The sequence below is a fragment of the Muntiacus reevesi genome, chromosome 15 (assembly GCF_963930625.1).
Source record: "Muntiacus reevesi chromosome 15, mMunRee1.1, whole genome shotgun sequence".
Taxonomy (NCBI): Eukaryota; Metazoa; Chordata; class Mammalia; order Artiodactyla; family Cervidae; genus Muntiacus; species Muntiacus reevesi.
In genome coordinates this window covers 18,406,698-18,432,056 of record NC_089263.1, presented here as the reverse complement: position 1 = coordinate 18,432,056, position 25,359 = coordinate 18,406,698, and the positions used below count along the sequence as shown (strand labels likewise).

Here is a 25,359-nt window from a genome sequence, read left to right as displayed (position 1 = left end):
AGCAAATTCTTTGTGGATCCATATCTTAGAATAATGAACAATAAACTACAAACCAGAAAAAGGGACTGATTAACCTTCCTTAAAAGCATTTGAATACCAAAGGAAATAAAAAATGAAACACTCAGAATAGGAAAAAATATTTCCAAATGAAGATACCTGCAAGAAATTTATCTCCAAAATGTACAAACAATCCTGGGACTCAATAGCAAAAATACATACACCACAAGAAAAAAATGGGACAAAGTTTGAATGAAAACAGAGAGTTCAAATGACTGGATAAAAACAGAATAAACAATCCAAGGTGCTGACTCTATTACATTCAGGCCACAGTGACCTGGGCTGCAGTCACATCCCTGAAGCCTGGGCAGGCCTGGCTCCCAAGGGTGGACGGTCATGGGGCTGATGGAGCTGGGGAGGACGCGTCAGCCAAAGGGCTGCCCCATGGACCCGGCATGCCTGCTCCCCTCTGCACGGGCCCACAACCTCCAGATCCAGGTGGGTCCTCCTGCAGTGAAACCATGCCTACTGCATCCAAAGGAGGGTGGACTGTCTGAGCTGGACGAGCTTTGAAAATCCCATGGACTCCATGTCTTGTGGTGGTGGGTTTCCCACCTCCAGCATCCTTCCTTAGGGTTGGCCCACCTGTGGATGAAAGCACCCTCCTCAGAGTGGTGTTGTAGGAACTGGGGTGTGTCCAGGGGATGGGGTAAGGAAGGAAGAAGAATGGGACACAAGCCTTAAGTGCTTCTTCTGGCCCATTCCACTCAAATTGTCAATGCAGGAGCAGGACTTTCCCCCAAACTCTGGTTCCCCCAGTGACCAGAGTTGGGCAAAAAGACACGCTGCCACCTTGTGGCCATTTCCCATAACAACAACTTTGAAACCACTGCTCATGGGCACTTAATTTTCCCAAGGCTGGCAGGGCTGTGAGTAAAAAACAGCTGCCCTCAAGAAATGTCCTAGGGGAGGTCATTGGAAAAATATTCAAAACAGGGAAGGTGTTTTGAATAATTATTCAAGAAGCTAACTTGAATAAGTAAGTTTAACCCACACTATTTTTAAAAAAAAAACACATGAAAAGATGTCAACATCACTAAATATGAGAAAAATGCAAATCAAAACTTCAATGAGGTATCACCTCACACTGATGATAATGGCCACAGGCATAAATTCTACAAACAATAAATGCTGGAGTGAGTGTAGAGCACAGGGAACCCTCCCACACTGATGCTGGGAATGGAAATTGGGAGCAGTCACTGTGGAGGACACGGGGCAGGTTCCTTAGCATGAAAATGAGAATGAAATTAGACTGCTCCCTGACACCATACACAAAATTAACTGCAAGTAGATTAAAGGTCTAAATAAGAAGACAATGTGAAACTTTTGAAGAAAAAAATAGAACACACTTTAACATAAAATGCAGCATTTTTGATCCACCTCTTAGAATCATGAAAAATAAAACAAAAATTAACAAATGGGACCTAATAAATGCTAAAAGCATTTGCACAGCAAAGAAAATCATCGGTGAAAGAAGACAACCCTCAAAATGGAAAAAATTCTTGCAAATGAAGATACCCACAGGGAATTTATCTCCAACATATACAAACAACTTGTACAGTGCAATATCAAAAAACAAATAGTCCAATAAAAAATCAGCCAAAGATCTAAATGCACATTTTTTCGAAGAAGGCATACAGATGGCTATAAAGCACATAAAAAGATGCTCAGCCTTACTAGTTCTTAGAGAAAAGCAAATGAAATACACAATGAAGTATCACCTCACATTGATTAAATGGCCATGTCAAAAAACCTACAAGAGTAAATTCTGCAGAGGGTGTGGAGAGAAGGGAACCCTCCTACACTGTTGGTGGGAATGTAGATTGGTACATCCACTAGGGAGAACATTATGGAGGTTCTTAGAAAACTAAGCATAGAAGTACCAAGTGATCCAGCAAAACCATACCTAGGTGTGGATCCAGAGGAAACCAACATTTAAAAAGATACCTGCATCCCAAAGGTCATGGAAGCATTAGGTACAATAGCAAAGACACAGAAGCAACTTAAGTATACAAGAACAGATGAATGGACACAGAAGATGGGGCACCCTTAAACAATGCAATATTACAATAAAGAACAATGAAATAATGACACTTCCAGTTACAGGGAATAAACCAGAAGTGATCATACTAAGTGAAGTGAGTGAGACAGGGAAAGACAAATGTCATATGATATCACTTCTGGTGGAATCTAAAACTGGGTACAAATGAACTTCATTACAAAAGAGAAACAGATTCACAGAAAAGAAACTTATGGTTACCCAAAAAGATGTGGTGGGGGGCAGGAAGTGATTAGCTGGTTCAGATCAATATATACACCTTAAAACAGGTGCTGCTGTTTAGTCACTCAGTTGTATCCAACTCTTTGCAACTCTATGAACCTGCCAGGCTCCTCTGTGCCTGGGATTTCCCAGGCAAGAATACTGGAATGGGTTGCCATTTCCTTCTTCAGGAGATCTTCCCTATCCAGGGATCGAACCCATGTCTCTGCAAGTCTCCTGCACTGTAGGCAGATTCCTTACCGCTGAGCCCCCAAAGAGGTGCTACAAGGCTCTAAATAGCCACAAGTCCTATAGGGCTTTAAATGGCACACTTGCCATCAAGAAATGTCCTGGGGTAAGTCATCACAAAAGAATTCCTGTCCAGAATTCCTGGACGAATCGCCAGTCCAGGTTTGATGCATGATACAGAATGCTCGGGGCTGGTGCATTGGGATGACCCAGAGGGATGGGATGGGGAGGGACGTGGGAGGGGGGTTCTTTAAAAGTTAAATATTAATAATAAAAAAAAGAATTCCAAACAGGGCCAAGTTTCTAGAAGTCAGTTTCAAGAGGTAAATTGTTCTCACAAGGTGTAAAATAATAAAAGCACATGGAAAGATACTCCACATCAATAATTATTAAATCAATGCTGATCAAAACTTCAAAAAGGTATCACCTTACACTGGTCACAATGGCCATCATTGAAAAGATCTACAAAGAATAAATACCATTGAGAATGTACAGAAAAAGGAATCCTACTACCATCTTGGTGGGAATGTAAATGATGTAGTCACCATGGAAAACAGCATAGCAGTTCATTGAAACACTAAACATAGAGGTATCATATGGTCCTGCAATCCCATTTCTGGACTTAGGTCCAGGAAAAAATCATCATTCAAAATGACAGATGCATCTCAATTATCAGGGTAGCACTATTTACAATAGCCAAGACATAGTATCCACCAAAATGACCATTGACAGAAATATGAAGACTATGTGGTACTTCTTTACACTGGAATACTACTCAGCCATAAAGCAAAATGAAATATTGGTATTGGCAGCAGCGTGGATGAACCAAGAAATCATCACACTAAATGAGGCAAGTCAGATGGAAAAAGACAAACATCCCAAGATACTACATACAGGTGGAATCTGTAAATTCATACGAATGAACTAATGTGCTGAACAGAAACAGACTCACAGCCTTAGAAAACCAAATTCCGATTTTCAAGAGAAAGTTAGAAGGGATGGATAAATTAAGAGTTTGGGATGAAAATATACCCACTAATATATATCATGTTGGTAATATATCAATTTCCTGAGTAGAACAGGAAACTGAAAAAATGTAATAAACTATATGAGGAAAAAAACAAAAAAAGAATAGATATACATTTATGTATATCTATTTGATTTGAATCAAGTTCATTTATACCTAAAACAAGCAAAACATCGGAAAGCAACTCTACTCCAATAGAAAATAACAATAAAATACCTGAGCTTGGTGAAGGGGACACCAGGCTGAGGTGACCTATGAACTAGACCTGTGATCTGCTCTGACATTAATATAACACCACCAAAGGCTGTCACTCAGCAGAGCACGCAGCAGCAACCCACCCAAAGGTGCCCGACCTTGTGTGAACGCGACAACGTGAAGAGAAGGAAAAGGACCAGAGGTTGATCAGGCAACGCCCTCAATTCAGATTCGGAATCTCCGAGGGGACAGGACGCACTGCAGGCAAAGAGCAGATGTGCGGTCTCTGTGTACACAGGGTCCTGACCCACGTGGATGGGGGAGACCCACACGATCCCCAGAGCCTGCACCTGGGGTCCCACGACCCTTGGTTAGGGCGTGGTGTCTCCGAGGAGTCTCCAGGAGCCCCAGGGAGGGTGAACCTCGCAGGGTAAAGAGGCAAACAGGCACAGGCCTGTATAAAGTGAATTCCATAAAGTACTGATTCCTAAACACAAGTGAAGCTCTCATGTATTCTTTCCTTTTCTTGTCTTTGTGTGTGTGGCCTCCCCCCACACACGTGATCCTGACCCGTGCAGATGGGGTGAGACTCACACAGTCCCCAGACTCCCCACCTGGGCTCATGTGCCCCCTCGATCAGGACACCATGGCTGTGGTCAGCCAGACCCCGATGTGCAAACAAGCCAGGTCTGTGGGACCCCCCGGGACCCTAGAAAGAAGTGTAGGGCCCGTCTCCTCTCTGCACAATTGTCCCTGAGAAGTCAGGGCCCTCCTGTTTTCACTTTGGTTCTGTGTGAATTTTTTTTTACTGGTTTGGAAGCTCATGCGAGAGTTAAACACAGTACCTTGGTTCTGGCAGGCCCTATCTTTCTTGTCCCACTGAGGTGTTGAGAAAACAGGAGAGCTGGGCTGAGAGACGAGGTGCTGCTCTGTTCTCTTTGGAGGAGAGAGTCAGCTGGAAGGAGTTCACAGCTACAGCCTCACCTGCTGCCCATTGACTTTTTGCCCTATCCCTGTGCCCTGGAACCAACTCACCAGGTGAACCTGCTTCTCTACTCAATCCGAATGTGCTGGAAAACTGGAATAATTACCAGGTAGCCCACCTGAGGAGTCTCCAAGATCCCCAGGGAAGGTCAACCTGGCGGGGGAAAGATTAAGAGCCCCCCCCACCCCGGGAGGGCCATGGAACCCAGAGAAGAGCACGGTTACCCAGAAAAGGCCCCCTCAGCCCCAGACCCCAGACATCTGAGCACTGACATTCAGACGCAGGCACAGAGTTTTCCAGAACAGAAACCAGACCAGGTCTCTACCCAGGTCTCCATGTCCTCATGCACAGAGTACAAGGTCAGGTCTGAATGTTCTCATTGCAGAAAGTGTAGGGAATGGAGTTAGAGAAGGCGAGGTTCAGAAAAGGAACAAGCCTGGCACTTTACAGGAACAGATCACCTTTAAAGAGGCGAGAAGAGGCAGCCATCAGATTAGCGAGCTGCTGCACTAACCCAGGAAAAGAGTAAGTATATATAGGCATGTATGTGGAAATCTATTGTCTTAAGGGGGCCTGTTCTTCTCCAAGTTTGCTCGGAGTAGTTATCTCTTCAATGGCTGGGGCAAGGAATTCTGGAGATCAGCCAGAGGCTGGACTGACTGGGAGCTGGTCGTAATCAAACTTAATGTCCATTTTTTCCTTCAGATGAGAGAGTTCTTTGTTTTGCATAGAATGGTGGGGAGGACCTGGAGGGGAGTTTAACTCCAGGCCATTTTGAGCCATGTAACTTTCCTTGAGAAAGCACACAGGGTCATCTAAACATCATCGGTGTAGACAGGACTTAGAGAGGGCTAAATCTACTATGTAGACAGAGCTTGGTCAGGTTCAAATGAGTTGAGGGCTGGTCTCCCAGGAGGCACAGGTCACACACACGCAGAGTCGGATGGGGGCTCCCCCTCATGTGGGAACTAGGAAGAAGTCATCACTGGGGAAACTGAAAGAATCTGTCCCATTACACATTTCAACAGGCAAAACAACAATATTACCGATTTCTCTGGCCACATGATGGTCAGGATCCAGGGAACAGCCAGGAACTTCTTAGAGTGCAGCCCAGTGTCCTGTAAAGACAGACAGGAAGTGGCCTGATTCCAGCATCCCAGGCTTCCAGCAGGAGGTGGTCACACTGGAAATCTTCTGGAAAAATACATTCCTTACCAGAATAAAAATATATTGTTGAAATTGCAAGTGTACTAATTACTATTTGCACACCTAAAATATTCTTAAAAGTTTGGCACCCTGATCTTTGTGGTTTTCATTGTTTCCTTTGGTTCAGATTTTCAAGCCATCTTTTCAAACTACTTTCTTCTAATTCTGTTATTTGTTATTATATGAATGAAGGGTCACACTTAAAAATAAAAGAAAATCCCTGCCAACAGGGACAAAGATCACATGAGCTGCAGGAATTTTTCTTCTAACAGTTTCATTTTTCTCCATGAAGAAAACAGAAAACATAAAAAAAACAAAACAAAACAGAAAACAGAAAACATAGGCCCCCCTGATTTTTTGCTTTTCTGTTCAAACTGAGCTAAAATGAAATTGATGCTCATAGCAACAAGTAACAGTTTTGAGGTTTGAAATGTCATGCCAGGTAACAGGGCCTGGAGAAAAGGGAATGCTCCTATGCTCTGGAGAGAAACCACATCTTAAAACTCAAATTGGACAGATTCAAACTATGACAGAGTGTGATTACATGGAGTATGAACCAAGAGTCTATATGTAACAAGCAATGCTGCTGCTGCTGCTAAGTCGCTTCAGTCGTGTCCGACTATGTGTGACCCCATAGATGGCAGCCCACCAGGCTCCCCCGTCCCTGGGATTCTCCAGGCAAGAACGCTGGAGTGGGTTGCCATTTCCTTCTCCAATGCATGAAAGTGAAAAGTGAAAGTGAAGTCGCTCAGTCATGTCCGACTCTTCGCGACCCCATGGACTGCAGCCTACCAAGCTCCTCCGTCCATGGGATTTTCCAGGCAAGAGTACTGGAGTGGGTGCCATTGCCTTCTCCCATAGCAAGCAATATGTGAAGACAAATTTGATATCTCAGATGTGAGAATAAAGGTTTCTTATCAGATCTGCAGCTTGTAAGCACAAATTCTTTTAGAATACTGCATGTATCGTTTCAAATTAAAGCTTAGTCTGTATGGACAGAGTGGGATTGCTGTATCACATGGTAACTCTATTTTATTTTTTTTGAGGATCTGCCATACTGTTCTCTCCAGTGACTGCACCAATTTCATTCCTACCAACTCTGTTGGAGGGTTCCCTCTTCTCCACACCCTCTGTAACACTTGTTATTTGGAGATTTTTTTAATGATGGCCATTCTGACCAGTTTGAGGTGGTAGCTCACTGAAGTTTTGATTTGCATTTCTCTAATAATTAACAATGAGGAGCATTACAGGATGATTCTTTAATTTTCAGATACGTGAAGTACGTTAAGTGTAACCTGTCAACTTGACCACAGATGAGGGTTTCTTAAATATTTAGTTATTTCCTGTCTTCCTAGTCTAACTATAGGGGACACTCATTATCATATTACTTAGGGCAATGGGCTTGCTTATGCCTGCAATGCAGGAGACCCAAATTCGACCCCTGGGTTGGGAAGATCCCCGGGAGAATGGAATGGCTACCCAGTATTCTTGCCTGGAGAATTCCATGGGCAGAAGATCCTGGTGGACTATTGTCCATGGGGTCGCAGAGTTGGACACGACTGAGCAGCTAGCACGCACACACACACATGTGCATCTTTGAGCAGTTTTAGAGACCTGCATGCTCCCTATACAGGGAAGGCTTGTGTTGGGACCAAGGTCTGCTTCCCAGTAAATGCTGTTCCTTGAGCACATTCAGTCACTGCCCAGGGGCGCATGATGAGACCACCGTGTCAGTTGACATTTCCCACATCTCAGGCCGCAGACTGACCATTCCACTTGCGGTATAACAGTTCGCCCTGGTGATACAGCTTGACCTCTTTCTGTATGACTAGGTGAGTTGTTAATGACATTTTAGGATCCCGTAGGATCAACAGCCCTCTACTAGCAAAATATATGTTTTTAAAGTTACACTAGGACCTGGGGGTTACACCGTGAGCCTGAGGCAGTTTCTGCCGGATTTTTCTGTTCTGACATCAAGGCCCTCCCCCAGTTTGATTACAGCACTTAGAAGGGCTCCGTGCTTGGTTTAAGGCGGGCTGTCACCATCCAAATTCTTAATAATTCTTACACAAGGATTCTGACATTTTCATTTTGTGCTGATCCCTCCCAATTATGTAGCTCATCCAGTCTCTGGCAATTATGCTGTCATCACATAGATTTTGCAATTAGAGGGCTGTTGATCCTACAGAATACTCTAGGAGGAACCGCTCCATACGGGCCACTTCCCAGCTCCTTCCACACAGTAATCTCTTCACTTTGAGGATCCCAGATTCCTAATAAGGCAACACAGGCGCACTTTAGGATGAGAGCAGAAGGCTTTGGGGCTAACAGATTCACAAGTGACTTCCTCTCCAATGAGAATTTAACACTCAGAGATGAAGTACAGCACAACTTTTTAAAAAGTTGCTCAATTAAAAAGAAAACCCTTGGTAATGTGATTTTAGGACCTGTTATACCATGTGATATTGCCAGCAGAACAATATTGCTCCTGAAATAGGTACAATTAGTGACAAGAAAGGTTAAAGTTAAAAAAAACCTTTGCCAACTAGAGGCTTCTTGGAAAAGCATGGTGACTAAATGTGCTTACTGCCCTTAGCTTGGGAAGTTTTAGTGTTAGACAGATTAATTGGCTTGACTGGACTAATAAATTCTTGGAAAGAAGTAAAACAGTAAAGCTATTTTAGGTGATTTTTAAAATTCTCATCAAAATTAATTTCTTGATGGAAGCTTCCATTTTTAAAAATTTCCCATTTTTATTTCACTTTTTAAAAATTTTTGACTATTGTTTTTGTAGATAGCCATCAACAATTTTTTAAGTTGAAGTAGTTTATTTACAATACTATATTAGTTTTGGGTATTCAACATAGTGATTCAATATTTATATGGATTATACTCCATCTAAAGTATTACAAGTAAAGGCTATATTTCCTGATGCTGTATAATATGTCCTTATACCTTATGGATATTATACATAGTAGTTTCTATCTCTTAATCCCCTACACCTATCTTGCCCTCCCACTGCCCTATCCCCACTGGTAACTGGTAACCATGGGTCTGTCTCCATTTCATAGATAAGTTCATTGGTGTTATACTCTCTATTTTACATGTAAGTGATATTATATGGGATTTTTCTTTGTCTTTCTTACTTATATCACTTATTATGATAATCTCTAGGATTATACTGCTGAAAATGCCATTATTTTAATCTTTTTATTAGCTGAGTAGTATTCAGTATATATTTCATATATGAAAACCTAGGTATATATTTCATATAAGAAAACATAGGTATATATTTCATATATGAAAATATATGTACATATATTTGCAGAGTGCACTCCTTTGCTATTGTTCTTTAACCAAAAGGATGAAAATTTTACTATAACTTCTAGTGATACTAATTCTTACAACTTGGGCTTTGTAAATGTGTATTTTGCCAGGATTTTCAGGGCAAAAACTGAAAACTGAAGTTCTCAAAAGTCAGTTTGCTTCAGTGCTTCAGATTCACCTGGTGGCTTATTTATTAAAATCATCAGATGGCATTTCCAGAGCTTCTGATTTAATAGATTTGCAAATACCAGTCCATGGACCATAATGAAAGTCATTGTGCCTTTTGAGTAATGCTTTTAGAGACTTAAGATAACCCTTCCAAATTAAGTATACTGTCTTCCATCTTAATACATACAAAAGTCTTAATCTGAAGCTAGAAGATTGCTAAATGACTTCTACTTATAGGGCATTGTGAACTGAAATCAATTTGTAGGCATGAAAAATAATGAAAATAAAATGTTTTGTCAGAGAACATTGACAGAAGCAACTTAAGTTTGAAAAAAACATATTTATCCTGTAGTTATATTAATTGGCTTGACTTGACTGATAAGTTCTTTGTAAAGCAAAAATCAAGAGTAAAACAATTTTACGTGATTTTTAAAAATCTCATCAAAACCTGTTTCTTGAGGCCATCTCCTGTTTTTAAAACTTTCCCATTTTTATTTTGCTATTCTACTGAGTAGTATTCCATGTATTTCATATATGAAAATAAAGTTATATATTTCATACATAGCAATATAGGTATGTATGTCATGTGAAAATATTAGTATATATCTCTTATATGACCATGTAGGTACATATCTCATATGCAAAAATATAGGTATATATGTCACAAAATATAGGTATCTCTTTTTATATCATAAAATTAAAAACTTTCATAAACTTAAAACTTAAATTAAAAAAGAATTAAAGACTTTGATTATGAATCACAACATACTGGAGAATTCTTAAAGAGATTGGAGTACCAGACCACCTTACCTGCTTCTTGAGAAACCTGTATGCGCGTCAAAAAGCAACGGTTAGAACTGGATATGGAACAATGAACTGGTTCAAAATTGGGAAAGGAGTATGTCAAGGATGTGTCTTGCTACATGGCTTACTTAACTTCTATGCAGAGTACATCATATTAAATGCTGGGCTGGATGAATCACAAGCTAGAAATGAGGTTGCTAGGAGAAATATCAGCAATGTCAGATATGCAGATGATACCACCCTAATGGCAGAAAGTGAAGAGGAACTAAAGAGCCTCTTGATGAAGGTGAACGAGGAGAATGAAAAAACTGGGATAAATCTCAACATTCAAAAAACTAAGATCATACTATCTGGTCCAATTATGTCATGGCAAATATACGGGAAAGAAATGGAAACAGTGGCAGATTTTTTCTTGGGCTCCAGAATCACTGTGGATGATGACTGCACCCATGACATGAAACATCTTATTCAGAAAACCAAATGATGAGCCACAAATTGAAAGAAACTATTTCCAAAACACATATCAGAGAAAGGATCTGTACTCAAATTGTACCAAACAGCTCCTTAAAATTTGATAAAGATTGAAAAACACACCTGGCCAAAAAATATAAACAGATATGTACATAGATATTTACTCAATATATAGAGAATTGTTTATCTCTCTGTAGATAGATGTTTACATGTCTAGGTAGATAGATATTTATATCTCTCAGTAGATAAATATTCCACAAAATTAAAACTTCCATAAAATTAATAACTTTCATAAATTGAATATCAAAATTTGCATAACTTCTATAAATTGAACAAATTTATAAAATTATTAACATTCTTAAAATAAATCTTTCATAATTAATAATGTTCATAGAACTACTCACTTCCATACAATTACTCACTTTCATACAATTAAAAACTTCTTCAGAAAGTTAAAACCTTCCTCAGAAAATTAAAAATTATAAAGTTATTTATAAAAATTAAAACTTCTACTCTATGTAACACCTTATTCAGAAAATCAAAAAATGAACCACAAACTGGAAGAGACTGTATTCAAGCCACATATCAGATAAGGGATCTGTACTCAAATTATACCAAACAACCCCCCAAAAAATTTGGTAAGGATTGAAACACACATCTGGCCAAAAAAAGATAAAGATAAATAAGAAAGGAAGGAAGGACTAGCATGGGGTAGAGACAGCCCCTTCAGACAGCTAACCCTAGGATCTGACATTCCCACCCTGGGCTGATATCCTGAGAAAAACAAGATTCGGCACATGCACCCCAACCTTCACTGCAGCACTCCTTACAATAGCCAAGACACAGAACCAGCAAGATGTCCACCAACGGGCTAAAACTTAAAAAAGGTGCGGGACATGTAGATGATGCACTGTTACTCCCCCAGAGAAACTGCCACTGAAACTGAAGTAACCCCGCTGCTAGCCCAGGGATGGACCTTGGAAGATCACACACGAAGTGAAGTCAGCGGACAGAGACCACAGCAAATGAGTCCATATGCTATTGTCCAATAGCATTCTAGGCAAAAGAAAAAAACAGATACAGGGAACTAACTTACAAGACAAAGAGAGACTTTGAGATTTCCAACACAAAGTGAGCCAAAAAAATAAATGAGTAAAGGCTTTATCTCCTTTCTTCCGTCCATTGTGCAGAAAATCTGTATCTCTAACAGACACTCCACAACGACCTGAGGATCATCACATGGAACTTTACTTGAGTTTGTGCAATATCCTCTACGGAAAAAGAATGGAAACAACAACAACAACAACAACAGATAAGCTGTCTGTATATGTCCCAACTGACTCAGGTGGCTGTACACTGCCAACAAGCACAAAACAGAAAACTGTCCCAGCACAGCTACCCATGAGATTAAAGAAAAGGAATCACTAGTTTATACCCTGCCACCTCCTTAACTTGGGCTGATATCTCATTCCTGGAACCTGAGTAGACTTGAGTCCCAGGGCTGGATTGGGGTGGGGTCGCGACAGGCCAGGAGGTGCCCTTCATTGACACCCCTATTAAACCTGCACTGTCTGGCTTGCCCTGGCTGGAGCCAGAATCCCTACTGCCCCCTAACGATGGTGGCCTGAGCCTCTGGCCTTGAGGACCAGGTTAAAATCACCAAGAATCCAGTTTCACTGGTGCTGGAGTCCCAGCTGAAGCCTCCTTCCTAAGAGCGCAGCCTCTCAGGACCTCAGCAGGAGCAGTGCCCCAGGTTTGAGTGAGTCTGGAGGGGAGACTGGGTGAAACTTTAAGTGGAAGAAGCAGTGAGACACAAGCCTTTGGAAGTTTGCTCAAGCACATTTCACTCTCATTCAAGACCAGGAAGCCCACTTTCCCTAAGGCTCTGGTTGAGGTAGAACCAGAGTTGGGCATGAAGAAGTGCTGCCGCCTTGTGGACATTTCCTGTAACTACAACTTGCCCAGTTCAGTTCAGTCACTCAGTCGTGTCTGACTCTGCGACCCCATGGACTGCAGCACACCAGGCCTCCCTGTCCATCACCAACTCCTGGAGTTTACTCAAACACATGTCCATTGAGTCGGTGATGCCATCCAACCATCTCATCCTCTGTCATCCCCTTCTCCGCCTGCCTTCAATCTTTCCCAGCATCAGGGTCTTTTCAAATGAGTCAGCTCTTCGCATCAGGTGGCCAAAGTATTGGAGTTTCAGCTTCAACATCACTCCTTCCAATGAATATTCAGGACTGATCTCCTTTAGATGGACTGGTTGGATCTCCTTGCAGTCCAAGGGACTCTCAAGAATCTTCTCCAACACCACAGTTCAAAAGCATCAATTCTTCGGCCCTCAGCTTTCTTTATAGTCCAACTCTCACATTCATACATGACTACTGGAAAAACCATAGCCTTGACGAGACAGACCTTTGTTGGAAAGTAATGTCTCTGCTTTTTAATATGCTGTCCAGGTTGGTCATAACTTTCCTTCCAAGGAGTAAGCGTCTTTTAATTTCATGGCTGCAATCACCATCTGCAGTGATTTTGGAGTTCAAAAAAATAAAGTCTGTCACTGTTTCCACTGTCTCTCCATCTATTTGCCATGAAGTGATGGGACCAGATGCCATGATCTTAATTTTCTGAATGTTGAGCTTTAAGCCAACTTTTTCACTCTCCTCTTTCACTTTCATCAAAAGGCTTTTTAGTTCCTCTTCACTTTCTGCCATAAGGGTGGTGTCATCTGCATATCTGAGGTTATTGATATTTCTCCCGGCAATCTTGATTCCAGCTTGTGCTTCTTCCAGCCCAGCGTTTCTCATGATGTACTCTGCATATAAGTTAAATAAGCAGGGTGACAATACACAGCTTTGACATGCTCCTTTTCCTATTTGGAACCAGTCTGTTGTTCCATGTCCAGGTCTAACTGTTGCTTCCTGACCTGCATACAGGTTTCTCAAGAGTCAGGTCAGGTGGTCTGATATTCCCTTCTCTTTTTCCAGAGTTTATTGTAATCCACACAGTCAAAAGCTTTGGCATAGTCAATAAAGCAGAAATAGATGTTTTTCTGAAACTCTCTTGCTTTTTCAATGATCCAGCAGATGGTGGCAATTTGATCTTTGGTTCCTCTGCCTTTTCTAAAACCAGCTTGAACATCTGGAAGTTCACAGTTCGCACATTGTTAAAGCCTGGCTTGGAGAATTTTGAGCATTACTTTACTAGCGTGTGAGATGAGTGCAATTGTGTGGTAGTTTGAGCATTCTGGCCCACTGCATGTTTACTAGCACCTCCAATTAACAAGGCCTCTGGAGTTTTTTGTGGCTCAGCTGGTAAAGAATCTGCCCATGATGTGGGAGACGTGGGTTCGATCCCTGGGTTGGGAAGATCCCCTGGAGAAGGGAAAGGCTACTCACTCCAGTGTTCTGGCCTGGAGAATTCGAAGGGGGTCGCAAAGAGTCGGACATGACTGAGTGACTTTCACTTTCACCTGGAAGTATTAATTACCCCTGCCCTCAGGAAAGGACCTGGGGCAGCTATCGCAGAAATAAATTTCAAACACAACTGACTTTCAAGAAGCCAACTGCAAAGGTAAATTTACCTCACTCCCTTTAAGAGAAAGAAATGAAAACAAACAAACAAACCACAAACGGCCACAGGACAGGAAGCTCAGCATTCTGAGTTATTACAGGAAGAATGCTAATCAAAATGACAAGAAATCTAATCCCATCTGACAGAGTGGGAATCTGTCTACAAACAGGAAAGGGGGAAAAGAGCAGGGAGATGATGGAATCCCCCTACACCTTCCCTAGGAACAGACTTTGGTAACAGTTCCTAGAAACGACAGCCTCCACGGTCCAGAAGAAAAAATTTCAAGAGAGCTAAGCCTAGGATTTTTATACCCACACCTGGGCTTATATTACAAAAAACCATAATTCAAAATGACACATACTCCCCAATGTTCACACCAGTGCTACTTCAAATAGCGAAGACACAGACCTAAGAAATGTCCATGGACAATCAAATCTGAAAGAAATGTGGTATATATATACAATGAGCTATTACTCAGACATGAAAAACTCCCACTGAAATTATGAAATTCTGAAAATGAACCCACAAGGATGAATTTTGGTGGATCACATACTAAGTGAAGTCAGCAACAGAGGAAGAAAACAACAGGAGATGTCCCTTCTAGGCAAAATTTAAAAAAAGAAATACAGAGGAAGTAGTTTACCATACACAAAGAGACTCTGAGAATTGAAAAACAAAGAACTTCAAAAAACAAAAAAGGAAACACCATGAATGAATTAGGAGGTTGATATACCCAAAAAGCTCTATCTGTAATGGGTAATCCACAAGGACTATCTCCTTCCTTCCTATCCACATTTATACAGAAATCTGTATATCTAATAGATGTTGCACAAACACCTGATGTTCACCACAGGGAACTTTGCTTGAAATTCTGCAAGAACCTCTAGGGCAAAACAATCCATAAAAGAACAGATACGCTGTATGTTAATATATGTTGTACTGAATCAGGTGGCTGTATATGACGACAAGCACCAAATGGCGGGTCAACTATACTCCCGTATACTATCGCCATTAGATTAAAGAAAAGCAAAGCCTAGTTAATTTCCACCCACCTCCCGGACCTGGGCTGCTATCCCATCCCTGGAGTCTGAACGGCCTTGGATCCGTGACTGGCCAGGAGTAGGGTTGAACAGCCCGGCAGGGTGCCCTTAACTGAGCCCCGTCTTGAACCTGTACTGTGAGGTTTGCTCTGCCTGCGACCAGAGTCCTTCGTTTAACCAAAGGATGGTCGCCTGACCCTCTGGCCTTGAACTTTGAAAAGTAACCGAGACTGCAGGGCGACTGGTGCTGGGGTCCCCAGCTCAATCCTCTGTCCTGGGGGTGCAGCCTCCTAGGCACCTCAGCAGGGTTCTGTGGGTGAGACAGGGATGATTCGGACGGTGAAGAGTGAAGCGTTAGAGGAAGAGGCAGGGGGACACAGCCCTTGGGTGTTTACTCAGGCACAGTCCTCTAACTCCCAGCCCAGGAAGCAGACATTCCCTAAGGCTCTGGTTGCCCTAGAAACGAGAGTTGAGCATGAAACAGTGCTGCCGCCATGTGGACATTTCCGGTAAGTACAACCTGACCGGCTGTGCTTACTCACACCTCCCATGGCCTGTGGGGCTGTGAATGACAGCTGCCCTCAGGAAAGGATCTGGGGCTGACATTGCAGACGTAAATTCCAAACAGAACGGATGTTCAAGAAGCCAACTGCAACAGGTAAATTTTCCTGACACCCTTTAAAGAAAAGTATAAAGGGGGATGGGGGTGGGAATTCCCACTCTGCAACAGGATAAGATGTTGCCGCCACTGCCACTAAGTCACTTCAGTCGTGTCTGACTCTGTGCGACCCCATAGACGGCAGCCCACCAGGCTCCTCTGTCCCTGGGATTCTCCAGGCAAGAGCACTGGAGTGGGTTGCCATTTCCCTCTCCAATATTCATGCATGCATGCTAAGTCGCTTCAGTTGCCTCTGACTCTGTGCAACCCCATGGACAGCAGCCCACCAGGCTCCTCCATCCACGGGATTCCCCAGGCAAGAATGCTGGAGTGGGTTGCCATTTCCTTCTCCAGGATAAGATGCTGAACATCCCTAATTATTACAGGAAGATGTAAATTAAAGTGACAATGACAAATCAAATCCCACTGCTCAGAATGGCCATTCTCACATGTCACAAACAACAATGTAGGAGCAAGCCAGGAGGAGAGAGAACCCACCTACCCAGTACGTGGGAATGGACATTGGTAACAGCCACTAGAAAGGACAGCCTCCCTGTGTCAGGGAAACAACAACAACAACAACTTTCCAGAAAGCTAAGCCTAGGATCTGACATTCCCACACCTGGGCCTATATCCCAAGAAAACCATCATTCAAAAACCCACATGCACCCCAACACTCACTGCAGCACTACTTACAGTAGCCGAGACACAGATCCAGTAAAATGTCTACTGACACATTAAAGCCTAAAGGAGATGTGGTTCATACATACAATGGACCACAACTCAACCATGAGAAACCGCCACTGCAATTGTGAAATTATTCCACTGGTCACCACAAGGATGGCCCTTGGAGGGTCAGACATTAGTCAGGCAGACAGAGGGAGAAAATAGTGTATGATGTGAATACTAGGCAAAAATTAAAAGGAAGTAGACAAACTACTTTACAGCACAAAAAGAGACTCTGAGAATTCAAACACAGACAGAGGGATCCAAAAAAGTTGAAAGAGCAGTGGTGAATTAGGAGGTCAGGGCTAACACATACACAGAAATCTGTATCTTAAATGGATAATCCAAAAGGATTACCTCCTTTCTTCTTTCCTTTTCCTCCCAGAAATGGGCTGCAGCTCTGGTTTGATTTCTAATCATTTTTTCTGGCCCATGAGTGGGAGAGAATTTCAAGAAGATCTTCTCCTAAAGAGAGGAACCCAGGAGTCAGGGAGAGGAGGGTTGGCGGGTGGAGACGGGCCCAGGGCCCTGGGTGCAGTGGAAGCCTCTGGAAGGCCTGCCGGAAAGAGGCCACACAGAGTGAAGCCAGGGTCACTGACCTGCCCAGGAGCGGCTGTTTGTTAGCCCAGGTCCTGCTCTGAGGCGCCCAGGGCCAGCTCTGACCGGGAGGAGGCCTGGGGGCGCTCTGCAATGAGGGTTACATGCACAGTTCCTGTGTGCTGAGCCCTGCCCAGACGGGCCCCCTGCCCTGGGAGGGGTCTGCCCATGTGAGCTCCGTGCCCTGGGAGGGGCGTGTGAACAGCCTCCCTCTCTTAGCAGCTGGCACAGAGTTGCTTAGGATGCAGATTAAAATCAGCTGAGGACAGGGGTCAGGGGTCCAAGCTTGCTGTGCCCGCCACATGACACTGGATGTTGAGGCAAGGAATACGACTGCATCCTAAGTGCCAGCTGACCAAAATTGTGATGATTAAAGCCTCCAAATAACCCTGTTGTTGGGTTCTGGCTGCCAGGTTCTTTTATGAATTAGAGGAGTAGGTGAGGAAACAAACCAAAAAAGCTGTTAATTTTGCAAATACCTTGGGAGAATGCCAAACCTCAGACAGGGGGATGTGTTAATCTCTTCCTTCCTGGCATCCACAGGTGGACAGGGTTCTGAACAAAGGCACTTTAACAGTCAGGCAGAGGGGCAGGATTCTCTGAGGCAGGCCATTATGTGTGATTTTAGTAACAAAGTAATCGAGAGCAAGTCAAAGATACAGTTCCAACAGGGAGTCAGAACTGGCTTATTCCTGAACATCCTAAAGGGCAGGGTTCATTCAGGTCCTCCCATTGCCCTTCCCCTCCCCCAGCACCAGGCCCCACTTACTGACTCCCTGTCTCTGGATTTGCCTGTTCTGGATGTTTATTATAAGTGGAATCATATAGTTTGTGACTATTCTGGGCTGTATGTTGGTGTCCCCCTCAAAAAGCACATGTTGAAACCTAACCCCCAAGGTGATGGTGTGAGGAGGGGGGGCCTTAAGGAGGTGATGAGGTAATGAGAGTAGAGACCTCATGAATGGGATTAATGCTCTTATGAAACAGACCCCCAAAGAGCCTCCTCAGCCCTTCCTGCATGTGAGAATGCAGTGAAGACTATGGCCCCCACCAAGAACCGAGTTTCACTAGAACCTGACCATCCTGACACCCTGATCTCTGACGTCTGGCCTCCAGAGCTGTAGGAAATGCATTCCTCTTGCTGAAGCCCCCAGCCTTCTATTTTGCTATGAGCCCAAGCAGACTAAGGCAGCACGTCCATCTGTGTCTGCTCTCGCTGAGAGTTGTGTGTTCAAGTCCATCCACGTTGTAGCCTGTGTCAGAGCTTCGCTCCTTTTCATGGCTGAATCATAGTCCACTGTGTGAATGGACCACATTCTGTTTACGCCTTCTTCCATCCATACATCCACCGATCAATCCATCCATCCACCGATCAATCCATCCATCCACCTATCCATCCACGCATCCATCCATCTATCTGAGAGGGTAACAGGCAGGAAGGCCAGGAGTCTCCAATGCTTTTTTCTTTCTCTTACAGATGGGAACTAGCAATTCCAGCCTCACTCCTTTGAAATGTATCCTGAAAAACTGGGATAGATTTGATCCCCAAAGCTTAAAGAAGGCATACTTCTTTCCATATAAGAAGCAGTATCCACTGAAACCTGAGGTTAAGGAAGGGTTAAAACCTTTCACTGAGAATTTAAGGAAGCAGGGGCTATTAATTCCCTGTAACAGTCCATGCAACACTCCTATTTTGGGTATAAAGAAATCAAATGGTAAATGGAGACTAGTTCAAGATTTACAAATAATAAATGAGACTGCAGTTCCTTTACACCCGTGGTGCCTAATCCTTATACTCTATTGTCTGAAATTCCTGAACAAGCCAAATATTTCTCAGTAATTGATTTAAAAGATGTTTTCCATTTAGTGCCTTTGGCAGAGGAAAGTCAATTTCTATTTGCCTTTGAAGACCCTATGCAACCAGCTTTTCAGTTAATCTGAACATTTTTGCCACAGGTATTTCGTGACAGCCCTCGCCTATTTGGGCAAAGTTTGTCATGAAATCTACAAAACTTCAATAGCTTGGAAGCAGTGGCACTACAATATGTAGATGATATTCTGCTCTGTGCTAAGACAGAGGAAGCTTGTTCACAAGCCTCAGAAGATTTCTTAAACTCTCTGGCAGGCTGCGGTTACAAGGCATCAAGGGAAAAGGCTCCGCTTTGTCAACAATCTGTTAGATATCTGGGCCTAATCATATCAGAAGGGACTAGGGCCACAGCCCCTGAGAGAATTAAGCCTATACTAAAGCACCCCCTACCTATGACTTTAAGACAGTTGAGAGGATTTTCAGGAATCACAGGCCACTGCCACATTTGGATCCCAGGTTATGGGGAACTTGCCTGGCCTTTATATAAACTTATAACTGAAACTCAGCAGGCCCAAACCGACAAACTGGCTTAGTCTCCAGATACTCAAAAGGCTTTTAAGCCTCTTCAGACTGCTCTCCTGCAAGCTCTCGCTTTGAGCTTGCCCACAGGGTCAGAATTTAATTTGTTTGTTACTGAAAGAAAAGGTATGGCCTTGGGAGTTTTAACACATCCCCGAGGCCCTCACCAGCAACCTGTTGCTTATTTAAGTAGAGAATTAGATGTAATTTCACGTGGATGGCCACACTGTCTAAGAGTAATTGGGTCAATGGCTTTATTAACACCTGAAGCCCTCAAAATAATTAATGGATGAAATCTTACTGTACTTCTCATGATGTGAGTGGAATCTTAAACTCTAAGGTTAATACTTGGATGACAGACAGTTGGCTTCTTAAATATCAGTTATTGTTGTTAGAAGGACCAATAACTAAACTTAAAGTTTGTGGAAACTTAAATCCTACCACTTTCCTTCCTGAGAAGGAAAATGAAACACCTGATCACAATTGTTCCCAATTTCTAACTTTATGCAGATCAGGAAGATCTAATGTATACCTCATTAGACAATCCTGCCATGGAAATATTTACAGATGGCAGTTGTCTAGTTCAGGATGGGAAGCATAAAGCAGGTTACGCCGTGGTGATGGCTGAACAGGTTTTAGAAGAAAATCTCTCCCCCAGGGAACCAGTGCTTAGTTGACTTTACATGCTCATACTGCAATATGGAAAGAAAGTTTAAAACAGCAACAGGAGAACCTATTAAACATTTCAGAAAGATCGAGCGCCTTTTAACTGCTATATATTGTCCTAAAGAAGTAGCTGTTATGCATTGCAAAGGGCACAGCAGGGATGGGAGTAAAGTAGCCAAAGGTAATCAGCTGGCTGACTGTCAAGCCAGAAAGTTCAGTTCAGTTCAGTTCAGCCGTTCAGTCGTGTCCGACTCTTTGTGACCCCATGAATCGCAGCACACCAGGCCTCCCAGTCCATCACCAACTCCTGGAGTCCAGCCAAACCCATACCCATCGAGTTGGTGATGCCATCCAGCCATCTCATCCTCTGTCGTCCCCTTCTCCTCCTGCCCCCCATCCTTCCCAGCATCAGGGTCTTCTCCAATGAGTCAACTCTTTGCATGAGGTGGCTAAAGTATTAGAGTTTCAGCTTCAACATCAGTCCCTCCAATGAACACCCAGGACTGATTTCCTTTAGGATGGACTGGTTGAATCTTCTTGCAGTTCAAGGGACTCTCAAGAGTCTTCTCCTACATCACAGTTCCAAAGCATCAATTCTTTGGCACTCAGCTTTCTTCACCATCCAACTCATATCCATACATGACTACTGAAAAAACCATAGCCTTGACTAGATGGACCTTTGTTGGCAAAGTAATGTCTCTGCTTTTAAATATGCTATCTAGGTTGGTCATAACTTTCCTTTCAAAGAGTAAGCGTCTTTTAATTTTATGGCTGCAATCACCATCTGCAGTGATTTTGGAGCCCCCCAAAATAAAGTCTGACACTGTTTCCACTGTTTCACCATCTATTTCCCATGAAGTGATGGGACCAGATGCCATGATCTTAGTTTTCTGAATGTTGAGCTTTAAGCCAACTTTTCCACTCTCCTCTTTCACTTTCATCAAGAGGCTCTTTGGTTCCTCTTCACTTTCTGCCATAAGGGTGGTGTCGTTTGCATATCTGAGGTTATTGATATTTCTCCTGGCAATCTTGATTCCAGCTTGTGTTTCTTCCAGTCAAGCATCTCTCATGATGTACTCTGCATATAAGTTAAATAAGCAGGGTGACAATATACAGCCTTGACTTACTCCTTTTCCTATTTGGAACCAGTTGGTTGTTCCATGTCCACTTCTTTTTTTGAAGAAGAAGAGTCCCCACCAGTTGCAGGAAGGGGGACCCTTTCTAGGGCCCATAGCTGAGCTCTTATAAATGAATTGTCGGAGGAGACACATGTGCTGAAAAAGCAAGAGATCTCATTGGAAAGAGCACCGGGTTGGAGGGCAGGAGGGAAAGGGAACCTAGGAGAACTGCTCTCTTCTGGAAAACAAGGACATTGCCTTTGGACAAAGGTAGAAAAGGACTGAACACTGGTCTTTTTAACTTTAATTCCTCTGCAGTTAAGGAGTTGCATTATGATTCCAATAAAAAGCTGTCTTTCTTTTGACTCACTGTTACCCATATTTGTTACTAATTAGAAGAAGAAAAAAGGAGAAAAAAGAAGAGGCTTAATTTAGAGAAGAAGGAAACTGAAACGTACCCACTTTTCTTACCCTCCCTTTCTTATGCAGGGGGGCCTGTAGCGCCCTAGTGGGGTTTTAAAGAAGAAACCTAAAGCCTACCCACTTTCCTCACCCTACCTATCTTATGCAGGGGGGCCTGCAGCGCCCTAGTGGGGTCCTAGCCATCCCGAAGACTGAACAATGGGGGGGGATTACCTTCGGGTCCCTGTTCATGGCACCACTTGCCGGGGTCCAGCCCCAGCAGGATCCAGGGGGTACCCTCAGGATGAACGGCGTCAGCGAGAGAGAGAGAAGACACGTGAGACCAGCCTTGATAGGGCCAAGTCTGTGAGGGAGAGAGAAAGAGAGAGAGAGGGAGAGAATGACCAGATGGGAGTGCAGAGAGTCTAGAAGAGTCTGGCAGAGTCTGGCTCCATGTCCACTTCTAACTGTTGCTTCCTGACCTGCATACAGGTTTCTCAAGAGACAGGTCAGATGGTCTGGTATTCCCATCTCTTGAAGAATTTTCCACAGTTTGTTATGATCCACACAGTCAAAGGCTTTGGCATAGTCAATAAAGCAGAAATAGATGTTTTTCTGGAAATCTCTTGCTTTTTCGATGATCCAGCAGATGTTAGCAATTTGATCTCTGGTTCCTCTGCCTTTTCTAAAACCAGCTTGAACATCTGGAAGTTCACAGTTCACGTATTGCTGAAGCCTGGCTTGGATAATTTTGAGCATTACTTTACTAGCGTGTGAGATGAGTGCAATTGTGCAATAGTTCGATCATTCTTTGGCATTGCCTTTCTTTGGGATTGGAGTGAAAACTGACATTTTCCAGTCCTGTGACCACTGATGAGTTGTCCAAATTTGCTGGCATATTGAGTGCAGCACTTTCACAGCATCATCTTTCAGGATTTGAAATAGCTCAACTGGAATTCCACCACTTCCACTAGCTTTGTTCGTAGTGATGCTTTCTAAGGCCCACTTGACTTCACATTCCAGGATGTCCTGCTCTAGGTGAGTGATCACACCATCTTGATCATCTGCGTCGTGAAGATCTTTTTTGTACTGTTATTCTGTGTATTCTTGCCACCTCTTCTTAATATCTTCTGCTTCTGTTAGGTCCATACCATTTCTGTCCTTTATTGAGCCCATCTTTGCATGAAATATTCCGTTGGTATCTCTAATTTTCTTGAAGAGATCTCTAGTCTTTCCCATTCTGTTGCTTTCATCTATTTCTTTGCATTGATCACTGAGGAAGGCTTTCTTATCTCTCCTTGCTCTTCTTTGGAACTCTGCATTCAAATGGGAATATCTTTCCTTTTCTCCTTTGCTTTTTGCTTCACTTATTTTCACTGCTATTTGTAAGGCCTCCTCAGACAACCGTTTTGCTTTTTTTGCATTTCTTTTTCATGGGTATGGTCTTGATCCCTGTCTCCTGTACAATGTCATGAACTTCCATCCATAGTTCATCAGGCACTCTGTCTATCAGATCTAGTCCCTTAAATCTATTTCTCACTTCCACTGTATAATCATACGGGATTTGATTTATGTCATACCTGAATGGTCTAGCGGTTTTCCCCACTTTCTTCAATTTAAGTCTGAATTTGGCAATAAGGAGTTCATGATCTGAGCCACAGTCAGCTCCCGGTCTTGTTTTTGCTGACTATATAGAGCTTCTCCATCTTTGGCTGCAAAGAATCTGTCAACAAAAAAGTCCGAAATGCAGTACTTGGATGTGTCAGGCAAGTGTATACTCCTTGGTTCTGTCTCATCACAACAAAGATTTGGAGTGATGGACATTAAAGTCCTCAGCGTGACACAGCTCTCGGGTCTTAGACAGACTGTGCTATAGCTCTCAGGTCTCGAACAGACCATGTTACAGCTCTTAGACAAATCAGTATTATAACTCCCTGTTACAGCTCTATTTTATTTAGATAATAACAGGAAAATCCATCCTTGAGGCATGAGGGCATGTCGACCCAAAGAAATGAAGAGAAGAGTGCCCCAGCGCGTGGGTGGGAGAGAGAGAGCCAGAGAGCGAGAGCGAGAGAGCGAGAGAGAGCAAGAGAGAGTGAGAGAGCGAGAGAGTAAGCGCTTTGGTTCCTCTTTTTATATGCTTTTTTTCCTCCCCCTGGGCCTGGCCTATGTAAATTGGGTTAGCCAGGAGTCTTGTTTGTTCTACCGAAGGTCCTCTCTCTGGTCCTCGGACCTTCCTTTATTCTATTTTCACGGGATTTTTTCTTCCTTATCTTTTAGCCACCACCATTCTGGACTCCTTTTCCCTATTCTAACTACCTAACAGATGCAATCTCAAGCCAGAAAAGCAGCACTTTATGAAACCCCTTCTCTGCAGACGCGTTTGATCTGGACAGGTCCTGTGGAACAGGAAAAACCACCATATACTGAGGAAGAATTAGAAAGATATGACAAAAGAGGAGCAAAGATTACTGATAAGGATGGTTACAGTCCGAGGATGGACGATTAATAATTCCTGATGAGGGAGGAAATAGAACATGTTCTATCCTGAAAGCAGGACTCCATCTTGGGCCTGACTGTGGACTTTGAGCTATATGCCCTGTATCTATGGAAACGACATACCAACTGGAAAGCCAGGCCCCCAAAAGGAAAAACCAGGAGCCCTAGGGCACTCCATCGCCTAAAAGAATATCCTAATTATCTGTGTAACTGAATAGAGTCATATATTCTATTATGCTTATTGGGGTATGACCACAAGCCTATTGATAATTGTCCACTGTTACCTACCTAGGCTTAAGGCATATGATCGCAGGTTAACTTTAATTGTATCTTTCTTTTTCCTTTATTTCAGACAATTTGGGGAGGTGGGTTTAGGCTCGTATACTTAGGGTATATAAGGTTTTCACAAAAACTGGTCGGAGTCCTTGGCTAAGAGGAGATGCTGCTTTGGGCCGGCTGGTGTAATAAACTGCACTCCACTATCTGCATTGTCCTTTGAGTGAGTTTGTTTCCCGGAACGCATGGCTACAACACTGAAAATGCTCAATGGAAAATTCTTAAGGGTTTACACCAGAGTTTTCATTTAGATGTAGAGAGTCCTTACCAGATGGCTTCTCATTTGTTTGAAGGTAAAAATGTAATGAACACTTTAAAGAACATTATCGAAAGATGTGAGGTTTGTCAGAAAAATAACCCAAAAACTGAAAAGCTAGCAAAATCTGGATTACAACGAAGTGGAAAAGATCCTGGAGAGGACAGGGAAATTCATTTTACTCATATGCCAAAAGCTAGTGGATATTCTTGCTTACAAGTTTGGGTGGATACATTTACTGGATGGATTGAGGATTTTCCCTGTCGTGGTGAACAGGCTAAGGAGATTATAAGAATTTTAATCCATGAAATTATCCCCAGGTTTGGGCTGCCACAGAGGCTTCAGAG

The 25,359-nt window shown here is 43.0% G+C and overlaps 1 long non-coding RNA gene across 1 annotated transcript in view; it reads right to left on the bottom strand.

Annotated features, from left to right (window-relative positions):
* Positions 1–17,463, bottom strand: part of LOC136147489 (uncharacterized) — a 49,148-nt gene extending 31,685 nt beyond the window's left edge. The window contains exons 1-2 of the long non-coding RNA XR_010659196.1: positions 17,349–17,463; positions 5,820–5,891 (exon numbers count right to left, since the gene is read on the bottom strand). This is a non-coding gene — a long non-coding RNA (uncharacterized lncRNA). The remainder of the gene's footprint in view (positions 1–5,819; positions 5,892–17,348) is intronic.
* Positions 17,464–25,359: the final 7,896 nt, after the last annotated feature.